This window comes from Lygodium microphyllum, chromosome 2 (genome assembly GCF_053477565.2).
Source record: "Lygodium microphyllum isolate KBCC chromosome 2, Lygodium_microphyllum_v1.1.10, whole genome shotgun sequence".
NCBI classification, from domain to species: Eukaryota; Viridiplantae; Streptophyta; class Polypodiopsida; order Schizaeales; family Lygodiaceae; genus Lygodium; species Lygodium microphyllum.
The window spans coordinates 14,287,158-14,298,718 of NC_141136.1; positions in this window are offsets into that span (position 1 = coordinate 14,287,158).

The following is an 11,561-nucleotide window of genomic DNA, read 5'->3' on the forward strand; positions in this document are numbered from 1 at the left end:
CACTCAATCACACAAGCTAGGGTATATAAGGTGTAAGAATCCTAGTTTAGGTCATCCAATTATTATCAAGAACATACTCTTCACCTTCATCTTCAACTTCCATGGCTTCCTTCCTCCTTTCTCCCCTCTTTCCCATGTTTCTCTCTCCTCTTCTATTCTTTCTTTCTCTTCTTTCTTCTCTCATTCTCTTTATTTAGCCCATTCTTCTCTCTCCTCTCAGCTTCATTCATTACAAGTGGTATCAGAGCATCAGGCTTTGGTCCTTTCTTCTTTCCTCTTTTTCCATCTAGCCCCTTTCCAAATCTAAAACCCTAGTTACTCAAGTCACAGGTTCATATACAATAGGAAGGACCACAGTTAGTTTCAACTTTTTGGAGCAAGCAGGAGCTATAGCTGGAGCCTTATACATATCTAGAGGTGAAATGGCTAACTTAATAGGTCGTCAATTCTTTTCATGAAAAATTTTCTAGTTTTAGGACTAATGTTAGAGACTCAAGAGTTAGAAGAGGGAAAAATCTCAATTACATTTTGCCTCATCCCTCCCTCCCTCTCTTCTCCTACAAGTTGCCATGGCTGCCAACCCCTATAATCTCCAAGAACTTGCTTTAGCCTACCCTAAACCACCATCCATAATTGGAACTCCATCCCTTGTACTTTGGGCTTGAGGTCAAGCAGTGGAGTGGTTCTACATCATGATGCCTACAGGGTAGTCCTCGTAATTTTTGGTGCATTTTGTGTTGGCTACTCCTGCCTGCCCTAGCCCTCCTTTCCTGCTACTCACTAGAGCTCTTACCCATTCTTGGGCACTCCTTTAGCACTCTCTCATTTCCCCTCCTGGCATTTGAAGCTTTCTATTCTTGAAGTTCATACTCGAGAACAAACACGGGAGCCCCCATCATCAATGGAAGCATTTGAATGCTTGAAGGCTTCATCCATTGGAGTGCTCTAATATATTGGGCTTGCTTGACGGAGAAATTGGCATCATGGTTGTCAGATGCCATTACAAAACACTGCAAAAAATTCTGTCACTGCAAAAAACACAGTTGCAGCCTCACAAGGGCAAATCTGCAAGACTGACAAAAGTGGTATTTGACCACACAGTCACTTCCTAGTGACGATTTTGCATCAATAGGCAACAAGGATGATTCTGTAACTCCCAATGTCTCTGCACACAGGCATACGATGCAATTTCTACGGTAACTTTTCACCGACCTGTAGAACAGTGGTCACACATCAAAAAACAGGGCATTTTCCTGAGTGCGTGCGGAAAACTTCCGCCTCCAAAATAGGCTCCGAAATGGCCTCAAATCAAAAAAACAGGGCAACCGAGGGCTAAACACCGCGAACTTGGTTTGCTTTCTTGAACTCCTTACCACGAACCAGGCTCTGATACCATGTCAAGATTGTGGGAGAGAAGGAAGGAGTCTCACTTGTAGCTTTCTCACTTACACAATAGGGGAATACACACAAAGGTGGAGGCTGAAAACAGTTTTCCTCTTCTTAGTTGTGTAAGTCAAAAGAACTCTAGTACAGAGAAATAGAAGAACCCTATATATGGGTCTCAAACCAAACTCAACTAACTAAGGTGGCATACTAACTGAGCCACGAACTAGAGTAGATAAGGATAGCTGTCATCTAGCTATTATTCATGGGCGGTGTACCAACCGCATCTGCAGCTAACAAGTCGGTGACATAAATGCACAACGATCACCCTAGCATATCATGAGTGGAGCTCGATATCTCAATAGGGGACACCTTCAATCTTCAATCCATAAGAACAAGTAGCCTCTATATCTCCAAAAGAGTGTCTTAGTCTTTCAATTACAATTAACACAATCTGAATCTCAACAAGGGCCCCAAGCTCTCATAATGGACAATCAATCCAACCCATGAGAGTAGCCAACACCACCTACAATCCACCCATGAGAATAGTCAATACCACTACCTCCTGCACAAGTAGAACAAAAACCACACACATGTACTTCTCTTCGAAGTAGAACCAACACCACCTACAATCCACCCATGAGAATAGTCAATACCACTACCTCCTGCACAAGTAGAACAAAAACCACACACATGTACTTCTCTTTGAAAGTGATAATCATCTGGATGAACATTAGTGGCAACACTCTAGCACCAAGATCTTTTCCCTCAAAATTTTTGTTTGTCAGACTTCAATGAGGTAATAGCATGTTCACGCTTGCATCATGCCTCCCCAACTTGATATACCCCCTTTTATACTTATTATGGGGAAAGAAATCACCTTGGTTTCCTTGGTTGCCATCTCCAAAATCATATTGAATAAGCTATCATAGCCTCTAAAGAAAAATTAGGCCATATGATTGGCCTATCCCCATCCACCAATTGCTCCATGGTGGAAATACAACCACAAAAGCATTGTCCTCCACATATATTGGCATGAGGCCTTGGGATATTCTTTGGTAGCCATGGTGGAAATGATATATTATTGTTAGCCCCCACGATGATATATCTAGAAGTCTCCAGAATCCTCCATGTAGACCAAAAATCCTAAAAGCAAACACTTTTATAAAAAATCTTAGAGAAGGCTATAACCTTAAGCCCCTTGTCATGTTCTAATCAAGTCGTTGTTGTAAAAAATGTTACCCCTAATAATCTTTAATGCTGAAGATCTCGTAATTTCTCATCATAAGAATCCATTCCCATCTATAAGAACATACATTGGTGTTGAGCTCTATTGGCCATGAAAAGTACTTATAATCTCATACCTCTAATGACCTCAAGATCCTAAATGCTAGTAGTTCATACTCTTATGATATCTTCGTTATCTTCATTATGATGATATAATTTTTCTTGAACTCAAGGTATAGAAGTTCAAAGTCTTGCCTTGACCATAGTGTCATCTCAACTTGCAAGCTCAAAACATTTAATGTCATCTCTAAAGAAAAATCTTGCTAACCATGGGGAAAATCCCTAGAGCATATAGGAAACGTTGTTATGAACAATAAGAAAAGTCGCTAACCATGAAAAAACCCCTAGAACACTTCCTTAGGAAATGTAAGAAAAGTTGTTATGAACAATTTGAAGTCCACCTATCAAAAGGCACAAAATCACATCCATTATCTCTCACCATGAATAATCCATGAGTTAATCTTTTATCCTTTGTCTCTTTGAAGTCTCTTAAAAAATGTGTCACAATGTAGGTATCTTGGTTGAAATGCTAATGTATTGTTGGCTTGCTTCAATAGATAGATCTACAAGCATCATTTGATACTTAGTAAAATACTTCGATTTTTAAAGTGATAAGCTTAGGCCCTATATTTTATTAGTTTTCTATTGGCAAGCCCATTTGATTGAAGATAAAAGAATTATTTTGATCGACATTTTTACAATGGTACGCATGGGTTACTAGCATGTAGTAGTATGACAATCCAGATGAGATTGTCCATAGTTTGCATTCTATTACCTTACCAATATAGTGATCTATATTTTCTTTCTAGGTGGACATCTCACCCATGTAGATATCTCTCATCTTTGAATATGGAGAAATAAAGAGGACCTAAGGATGACCTCTAGTGTGCCTCAAGGTAAACGGCAAAGGAAGCTAGTGGAAATACAGAAGCATATTTAGGTTAACACATTTTGTGTGGCCAATAACAATGTGATGAAAATATAAGTTACAATGTATAAGGATGGCAAGAAGTAAAAGTGAAAGGGTCGTCTTTTGTACATGCCATGGGCACATTGTATCATAACTTTAGCATCTAAGACCACTACTAAAGGATCTCAATAAAAAATGTTTATATGAGGAGATGGAGATACTGGAAAAAGCAAGATACCATTCATATCATAATGGAAGTCTTAGAATGGGTGTACACTCAATGATTCTTGCCAAAAGTAAATGCATATAATGTTCTAGACATCGCAATTGTTTATGGTTTGTGGATATTCATATTTCCAAGGCAAGGGAAGAGAAGAATGGGATATTCATATTACCACATCCATTTGAATACACAGTACAAGCATAAACAATGTTCACGTATTAAAAATTTTCACTTATTATTACTTCTTAGATTCAAAATTAAAGTGTCTCTATTTATGTTTGAATAGGTTATTTATCGAATCAATCATGGAAAATAAAGGATGGTGGCACATCATCCCTATCTCATCATGTTTTAGAGGCATATATGGCATATGTTTTAGAATAATTGTGGTAGTGGAGATGATGATGATCTTGGTACGAGAGAGGAGGATAATCACATTGCAAAAGATATAGATGACAACAAGATTACACGTGAGGATGATAATGCCATTTTTTATTATTATCATGATGAACATGGTAGTAGTACTAGTAGTGGAATTGATCTATTTGTAGGCTTATATATTGTATGGAATAATTGAAGGATTAGTCTGGTAAGGAGACTCACACTTAGATAATGTCACTAATGAATGTAGTGCATCTACATCAGCCCTTGATTTGTGTCTAAAACCACATTTGAATGTGCACAAAATTCTTTTCATTCGGATCTAATTATAGATGTGCTAATAAATGTGTTTATAGTTATTTATAAATGCACTTGTCAAATTTGTGTTAGGTATATGCTCACTTTGTGGTTAGTATTTTCAAACTTAAATTTTCATTTCCTATGATCAATTGCATAAATATGATTTGAGGTTTTAAGTTCATGAAAGTGCTTATGTAGGTGGCTTTTAACATGTATTGGTGGGTGGATGGAGGCACATACTTGTAAGTTACAATGGATTTTGTAATGATGAGCATATTATTTTCTTAATGAGAATGTTGGATCTTAGATCACATGTCAATGAATAGCATGAGGGTACTCTAAAGAGTGGTCTTGCAATCCTTCGCTGTAAAGATTTGGAATCTAAACTATTCATATTATTTGCTCAACGGGAAAGGATATACAATCACTTATCAATGGATAAATCAGGGTGCTTGGGTGGAAGTTGTAGGTCCACTACAACATCTTGGGCATATTCTAGCATTTTCATACATTGCAATTGAGTATAGATAGAAGTATTGATTATATGTTTCTTTCATGGGTGAATCACATTTTTGACAATTATAAAATTAAATATCACTTATCAACAGATGAATACCTATATTCAATGATACCCTTTCACATATCAAAATTGTTTAGAAAATGGAATCTAAGCATCCCTTCTATTAAATCCATGTGATAGACTTACATATTTGTGAGTTACCACTCCCCCCATGTAATCTCTCTTTTTAATAATTTTGCTTTACATATATGTACTACATGGGCTACCAAACTTAGCAAAAAATAATGTTAAGAGGCTAGCTCCATGGTAGAAATAGGGTATCACTCATTGTGTTTCTCTTAACTTATTGTAATACCTTTCATTCACAAAAGGAGCATGCAATTCCAAGCTTACCATAATAAAGTTCAAGATTTTGGGATGCTTTAAAATTTCAAGGCAATAAACCCCCAAGAAAAAGGCAATAAATTCTTCTCTTTAATCCCTAACAAGATGTGCAAAAAACATGAATGAGTTCATTTTAAAAGTTTACTTGTTTATTGTTGTGACTTAGGAATTATTTTGAACATACAAGATAATTGAGTCACTTTTCTATTTCAAGTTCCATGTGTGAAGGTTTATGAATATTTTTTCAAGGCCAAGAATATGATTATCAATAGCTTTAATATTTAAGAAGATCTCATCAACCAAAGGTCATGCTCGTGGTCTCCAAAGCACATGGAGATCTACAATATATTATATGAATACCATTACTAAAAGTTACCACTTCTAGATGGATCACCCCTATAGATATCTAGGTGCTAAATTTATTAAGGAAAAACTTTATTTCTTAATTGAATATAAAAATAAACCCTAGAAATACGTTCAAATAACTTGTATATGATAGAAAAGTTATGAAATATATGAAATTCCATCATGGTGGAACTCTTTTATAGTAATGATTTTTGAATTGCATGTAACAAGTTTTTGGATTAAACCTTTATTTATGAACATAGGCATGTATATCTCCTATTGGGACACAATTATATTCCATAAAGAAAACCACAACAATGATGATCAATTAGACATGAGAAACCCAAAGGCAAGTGTTGGGAACAAAGCCAAAAACAAGTAAAAAAATACAAAAGCCTCAAAGGATATTGAGAAGGAAAATGAGGAGAATAAAGAGCCACAATGCAATCACATTAGTTAGTTGTCTCTTGGGCTAGTACCTTCTTGTCTAAATTTCTTTGCTATCAGTAGTTGCATTGATCTCTTAAGGAAAAAGTTTTATGGTTATTATATTTGAAAAACTGAGAGTGCATGTGGTGAGATTGTGGTATAATCATAGTCCATATTAAAACCAAGATCTTGTATAAGATAAACTCTCATTTAGGAACAATGATGGGCCTTTTTTTCCCCCTCCCCCTTGCACCCCCTTAAAACAAGGAAAAATGGAGAGAAGAATAGTAAAATGATCCTCCTCTCTCTCCAATTTTGTAATCTTTTTTTTCTTTTGCATATTATCCATAAAGGGTTTGCTCAAATTTCTTCACTCTCCTAATAGAAGAACCCTTTTCCTTCTCTCTCTCTCGATTCAAGAACCTTTTTTCAACCAATTTTTATATCATTATTCCTTCTCTCTCTTGATTCAAAAACCTTTTTTAAACCAAACTTTATATTGAAAAAGGAGTTAGTTATGGGAATGTATTGCTTGGTAATCAATCCAAATATCCAATCTATCTTGACATAGTGAACTACCTTGATCTCTCTTGCTCACCATCAATATATCTACGTCTATGCACTCTTCCTTCACACTCGACTATTCTATTTCCCTTAATATCTCTACACATCCTTCAATCCTACCTTCACACAGTAAGATACATGATTTGCTTTGATATATTTGTGTGTCTATTTGTGCCTCTCTAGTCTATCTTCATAGATATCAAAACCCATATTTCCATTAATATCACTATGTGTTTATCTGTGCCTCTTTGATCTACCTCCATAGAAACAAGCATCCTGATATCATTAATATCTCTATGTATTTATTAGTTCTTTTTAATCTGCCTCCACAAACATCAAATTCCCTATTTTCATTAACACATTTGTATGTCTATCTCTGTGTGTTTATCCTTGCCTCTCCAGTTTAGCTCCATAAACTCTACCATATTCACATTAACATCTCTGTGTATCAATCTCTATGTGTCCATCTATGCCTTTTTGGCTTACCTTCATTAACATCTCTATGTGCCTATCTATATCTCTCCAGTTTATGTCCATTGTCTCAACTTCCCTACTTCCATTAATATCTTTGTGCATCATTTGTCCCTCTCTAGTCTAACTCCATAGACATAAAATCCCCAATTTTCATCAATATTTGTGAATGTTAGTGTAGAGTACCTTTATACACTCAATATACATCTAGCTAGATTGTGTAATCTAGTTTATTTCCGTTATGAAAATGAAGTTCACGATGTCGTGCTGCTGCACATCCGAGTCATATACACCTCCATTTCTTTTGTTGTGCATTTGTGTTATTTTCTGTGTGTGATTCATTGTTTGTGTGATGCATTTCGATAATCCGCATCCAATGTATATATTCCCTTAGTACATATGTAAGATTTTGTTTGGATGCATGATGTGTGTGTTAGAAAAATATGAATATCTGATGCCAAAGGACATTATCAAGCTGATAATTTTAATGATGAATTCCAAGAAAAGTGCAGGCACCGATGGAATACTTTCCCATCCAATCTTCAAGGCCGAAGTTGCAGTTGTCCCTAGATCACCCATCACAAAGCTATCTGTTAATGGGGCAATTGATGACTCCAAAAATACCCTAAAAGAAAGGCTCAAAGGTGGATGGTGTTGAGGAAAAAGTAGTAAAAGGGGTCTTGAAGGTTAGCCTACAAAAAGAAATGAAAGAAACCGTAAAGAAAAGTGGCAATGCATGGGAAGAAGGCAAAGAAACAAGTCCTAAATCAGACAGCAAGAAGTTATTGAGTCATGAAACTGGTGCTGGATCTGCAGATCTAAAACCATGCACTGATCCTCATTTGGATTTCACAACGAGCAAACTGGCAGAATGGAAGATTATCGCTAAAGATAAAGGTATAAGAGGTTTTCTAAGGATGAAGAGGGGAAACCTATTTTTGGGTTTTGAACCGCTTTTGGAGGGAAAGCAAGAGGATAGCAGGCTGTTTTGGGGGAACGAGGAAGGACGGCATGACGAAAAAATCACAGGGGAATTTGGGGGACATTTTTTTTCAATCGGTGGAGGAGGCCATGGGAAAACGACAATGAAGGAGGAGGGGAGAAGCCAGATGTTGAAGGTGGCAAGTTGATGAAGCCTACAGAAGACTCCAAGTATGACAACAACGGGGTGAGAAGACGCTATGGTGAAGGACGTGATCAAGGGCCGACCTACAGTTGAAAAAGCCACTGCAAAGATAAAGAAAGCTTGGCAATAGACGACGTCATCATCTTCATGATTCGGGTTTGCAAAGCATGGAGGTGCTTCCTGCAAGACAAGCTCCAGACCAGAGGACTGCAGGGCGACAACTGATAAGTTCGGCGGTTGTGGATGGTGTTATCAAGCCATTGTAGAGGGGACGGAAGATCTCCGAGGCGCGAACATTGCTAAGACTGGGGATTACCGTTGAGGACATTGTCGTCTCTTGTATGAAGATATGGTTGGACTGCATTTTGTGACGAGACGCTCAACAACAATTCAGACATCTGCCCGTCTTTTTGCAGGAGAGACAGAGGTGTTAAATGGCCATCGTGCTATATTGTTGAACTCGCACGAAAGCTTTCGCACAGACTCATACACTGAGGCAAGTAGGCAAAAGTTCAAAGTTTCCCAGGACATCCAAGAAGCTGCAGGATTTCGTGTATTCAATCTACGCAAAAGAAGTAACGAATGCCCCCAAATCCCATTTACAATTTGCGAGCTTCAGTCTCAAATGTAGAGATTTGGGTGCAGTAGAGATGAGCAGCTCTGATCATGTGGGATTCATCCAGATTACAAACCTGTACTCGACATCAAGACTGTTTGGTCTTACAGAAGAAAAAAAAATACAGGCTGCTTTAGCTAAATGGTCCCACCAGAGAACAGTTCTTAGCGTGTTTATTGGTGGAAAGCATATTGGCGGTTGTGATGACACAGTGGCCCTGCATTCTCAGAACAAGCTTGTTCCCCTCTTGAAATAGGCACATGCCTTATGAGTTTCTACTTTGTATGACAATCTGGGCTACGGAACTTCAGTCTTCATCAATACTCGCCAGAATGATGAACAGTGGAGCACGGAATGGGTGGCTGAATGGACACAGCACAATGCCAGAAAGACCAGCAGTGTAGCAATATGTTTGTGGCTTAAGAGAAGTGCCTGCCTATCCTCTCTCAGAAATGAATACTCTCATTTTTTTTATGAAGACATTGGCTTTGTGGCCTACTAAACTCCTACTTTGTTAGGATTCCTGAAAATTTGTTCACAGACATTATTACCCAGCATAATTTATCAAGTGCCAATGGAAAAATTGAATTCAAGCATCTGTATGTAAAACTGAATATGTTCAGATTTTTTTGAACATGAGCTTCATGTAACTCACTTGATAAGAAATATAGTGTACTTTGGCATCAACAATTCAATTTTCTTCTTGTTAGTCTCTTCCATTGCTGTATCTTGAACCCCGTGTTCTGCAGCCCTTGCGTGAATTCTACGACATTTCTGGTGAACCCGACGTGAAAGTGCTGCGTCACTTTTCAGCAAGATGGGAGACTCGCAAGAAGAGATGACAGATGATAATGTCATGAAGAACCTGTTTCAGTCATTTACCATGTATATGCAGCAGCAAGCTCATGCAAAACGAGACAGTGATGCTATGGATGCCTTGAAAGCTGTCCAACAGGAGATGAAGCAATTTAATGGCCAGCAAGTGTAAACTTACTTGCATTTGTATGAAGAAAAGATGAAGTTTTTTGGGGTTTCTCAAGATGTTTGGAGCCGCTACTTCTTGCGGATCGTGGTGCGCGCTCTTGAAGATCGAATTGCAGAAATTCAAGAAGCACATGCAGGTTGGGCTGAATTTAAAAAGGCATTAAAAGATGAATATTTCCTAGAGGATACAGGTCTTATGAATCGCATGAATTTTTTAGCATGGGTTTCTATGCCTTATAAGGGGCTTTCTGTTACCGCTCTTCTGCGAGAGTTTGAAAGTCGGTATGATCAGTTGGATGGGACTGAACAGCAAGCTTTGGAGATGCAGAAAGTGGAGTTATTTTTACAAGCTGCAGATGCTAATTTATAGGAAAAGTTGGATGATCTTTTGGAAGATCAAGCTACTGATTCAGGTTTAAAGACCGAGTGGAGACATGTCATTGATGCTGTGAATGCTCTTGTTAAGAAGCAGCGCAGGAGAGTAAGATTGCATCGTAATATAGGATCAATTCCTGAAAAATCCTTGGAGACTTCTTCTTCTACCCCTGCTGCAACTTCTTTGCCTAAGCCTACTCCTCCTGCTGTGAATCCACCAGTTCCTGCTACTCCAGTGCCCTTATCTATAGATAATGTTATTAAAGGCTTCGCGGATTTGACAATTGAAGCAGTCAAAGCTGAAGTTGGTAAGTTAAAAGAGCAACTTATGTCAGTACCTGCTGAAGCACCTGCTCCAGTGACTGCTTTTCCAGCTGGTCAAAGAAAAGGGCGACGATGTATTTGGTGTGATAGTACAGAGCACCAACACTGCAGAGATTGTGATGCTTTTCAGGACGCACGTAAGAAGAATGTAGTGTTCTGGGGACAAGATGGGAAGATATGGCTGACAGAGACTGGTGCTCCTCTTGACACGAACTTCGGTAAGGGAGGCATGAAGAAGCTTGTTGATGATATGGCTGCGCGATCAGCTTATGTGAGTGTTAGAGGAGATGCTTCAGCTTTTGGAGTCCAGCTTGAGCAGAAATCTGATGGAGACTCTGCTTTATGGTCCTCTGCCTTGGAGATAGCGAGAAGAGGGAAAGTTCAAGCATCTACTATGACTTGTGTGGGCTCCAGCATCCGAGGAGAAACAGGATGGGATTCTCCTGTTGACAGGTATTCTATTTTTGCTTATATGGCTAAAACGCAGGGTTTAGATGCCATGGTTGAGGAAAAGAGAAGAAGAGATGAGGAGGGTCCTAGCTCCTCCAAAAAGACTAGAGGGGGTGACTTTGTTTCACCACCTGTTACAGCTCCACCTATGTCAAAGTCTCCAGTTCAAACAGGTTCTGATCAACCAATGGGAGACAAGCAGAAAGAAAAGAGACAACCAAGAAAAGAGCCAGGATTCAAGCTCTTGTCAGACCTTGATATGCAAACGGATATGAGTAAGATTTTTCATGAAAGAATTTTGAATAGTGAAGTCACTTTTACTGTTGGAGAGGCTCTTGGGATTGCTAGAAGAGAAATACAGGATCAGATGCAGGATCTTTTGCGGAGAAAATGACATGCGATGGAAGGACCTGCTTTACAGGGATTGTGGCATGGAGCTCTTGGGAAAGAACATGATGATGCAGTGATGGTTGAGAATGCTTCTGTTAA